Here is a 2,006-nt window from a genome sequence, read left to right on the forward strand (position 1 = left end):
TACGTTCTTCGTTCCTCTTCTATGCCCTAGTTGTTACTCCTATTACTCTACCTCTAGAGAGGGCATCAGATACCTTGTTAGCTTTACCTTCATAATGGTGAAAACCCTTTATATTGAACTCTAACAATCTCCCAATCCATCTCGTTTGACGAGAGGTAATATCACTTTTAAAATATAAATCACGCAAAGGGCGATGATCACCTAGCAACTCAATCGACTGACCTAATAAAAAGAACCAATGCTTCTCTAGAACCCAAAGGATAGCCAAAGTCTCTCCATCGAATGTACTATAATTCTTTTCTGCCCCTTTTAATGCCCGGGAAGCAAAACAAATGGGTCGCTCACTGCCTTTATCATCTCGTTGAGAAACTATGCCACCAATAGCTACTCTAGTTGCATCTGTTGTCACTAAAAACGGGCGATCAAATCTAGGATATTCCAATAATTCATTGCTAGTTAAGGCAGCTTTCAAATGGTTGAAGGCCCTTTCTTCTTCCCCTCCCAAATTTATTGTTTTTTTTTTCTTTAAAGACTCTAAGGGTCTCGCTATCTCTCCAAAAGCTCTTATGAATTTATGGTAATACCCAGGAAGTCCTAGGAATCCAGCTACTTCTTTAGAGTTACGAGGCCTGGGGAAATCTCTAATAGCCGTTACTTTACTGGGGCAGGGTTGGATACCTTCTGGGGTTATTATGTGACCTAAAATTCGACCTGTTTACAGAAAAATTACACTATGACAAATTTATTTTCATACCATTACGTCGCAATGCTTCTAAAACTATACAAAAAATTATTATTATGTTCTTCGGCCGTTTTCCCCATTAATCATATCATCTAAATGAATAAGAACATTATGGCTAATAAAGGGTGGCAAAACCGCTATCATTACTCTAGAGAAATGACTTGGAATATTTTTAACACCGAAAGGAAGAAAATTAAACTCAAATAATTGATCGTTAGTTATAAATGCTGTTTTACATTTTGGGCCTGGGATCTTTTAAGGAGAGAGGGGCCCACCTTGGTGCCAGGGTCCATTTTGGACCTGGTATCCTTTAAGGAGACAAGGGCCAATTTTGGAGACAGGGTCCATTTTGAACCTTGAATCCTTGAAGGACATAGGGGCCCATTTTGAAGCCAGGTTTCATTTTGGACCTGGTATTCTTTAATGAGACAGGCACCCATTTTGGAGCCAGGTTCCATTTTGGAGCCAGGTTCCATTTGGGACCTATTACTCTTTAAGGAGACAGGGGCCCATTTTGAGGCCAGGCTCCATTTTGGACCTGGTATTCTTTAAGAAACCCGGGGCACATTTTGCAGCCATGGTCCATTTTGGACCTAGTTTCCTTTAAGGAGACAGGGACCCAATTTGGACCCAGGGTCCATTTTGGACTTGGTATCCTTTAAGGAGACAGGTGTCCATTTTGGAGCCAGGTTCCATTTTGGACCTGGTATCCTTTAAGGACACAGGGGCCCATTTTGGAGCCAGGTTCCATTTTGGTGCCAGGTTCCATTTCGGACCTTTTTTCCTTTAAAGAGACAGGGGCCCATTTTTGAGCCAGGGTCCATTTTCGACCTGGTATCCTTTAAGGAGACAGGGGCATATTTTGCATCAGGGTCCAGTTTGGACCTGGTATCCTTTAAGGACACAGGGGCCCGTTTTAATCCTGGTATCCTTTAAGGAGACATGTGCCCATTTTGGACCTGGTACCCTTTAAGGAGACAGTGGCCAATTTTGGAGCCAGGTTCCATTTTGGACCTGTTAACCTTTAAGGAGACAGGGGCACATTTTGCAGCCAGGGTTCATTTTGGACCTGGTATCCATTAAGGAGACTGGGGCCCATTTTGGACCTGGTATCCTTTAAGGAGACAAGGGCCCATTTTGGAGCCAGGTTCCATTTTGGACCTCGTATCCTTTAAGGAGACAGGTGTCCATTTTGAAGCCACGATCCAATTTGGACCTGGTATTCTTCAAGGAGACAGGGGCCCATTATGGAGACAGGGTCCAT

This window comes from Palaemon carinicauda, chromosome 10 (genome assembly GCF_036898095.1).
Source record: "Palaemon carinicauda isolate YSFRI2023 chromosome 10, ASM3689809v2, whole genome shotgun sequence".
NCBI classification, from domain to species: domain Eukaryota; kingdom Metazoa; phylum Arthropoda; class Malacostraca; order Decapoda; family Palaemonidae; genus Palaemon; species Palaemon carinicauda.